The sequence below is a fragment of the Grammomys surdaster genome, unplaced genomic scaffold, assembly GCF_004785775.1.
Source record: "Grammomys surdaster isolate TR1022 unplaced genomic scaffold, NIH_TR_1.0 366, whole genome shotgun sequence".
Lineage (NCBI taxonomy): Eukaryota > Metazoa > Chordata > Mammalia > Rodentia > Muridae > Grammomys > Grammomys surdaster.
Window position 1 is genome coordinate 600,867 of NW_021604785.1, and position 614 is coordinate 601,480.

Sequence of the window (614 nt, forward strand, 5' to 3'; positions counted from 1 at the left end):
ATCATGCACAAATAGGTAGGTTTAACCCCGACTACTAGGAAGGAAAAAAGGTACACATACACAGACACATACACACACACTTGTTACTTTCCCCACAGTGGTAACTAGATACCTTCTAAGAAGCATCTGAAGGAAAGGACTTATTTTAGCTCATCATGGCCAGGAAGGCATGGCATGAGTGTGTTTCTCGACTGTTAGCAGCAGGGTGTGAGGCTATTGGCTCATATCTGGGTTAATCAGGAAATAGAAAGAGGAGAACCCTGCCAGGCCTTCCTCCAGCCAGGACCCAACCCCTAAAGGTTCCACAACTTCCCAAAAGAGCACTATGGCCCCATAGGATAGTCACATTCTAGCTACTGTGCTATGCTCTTCTAGGTACTACACAGTGTAATGAGAGTCCAGTGCCTATGCCGTGTGTGTCCTGGGCTGTCAGCGTCTCCTGAACCTCCCAGCAGTTTCTACACTGGAGCTGCTACCACACCTCCTCAGCCAGGAAGGCAGAAGTACAGAGAGGCCAAGTAGTTCACCTAAACCACACACAGGAAAAGGGATTAGTTGGAGCTGATAGATAGATAGATAGATAGATAGATAGATAGATAGATAGATAGATAGAT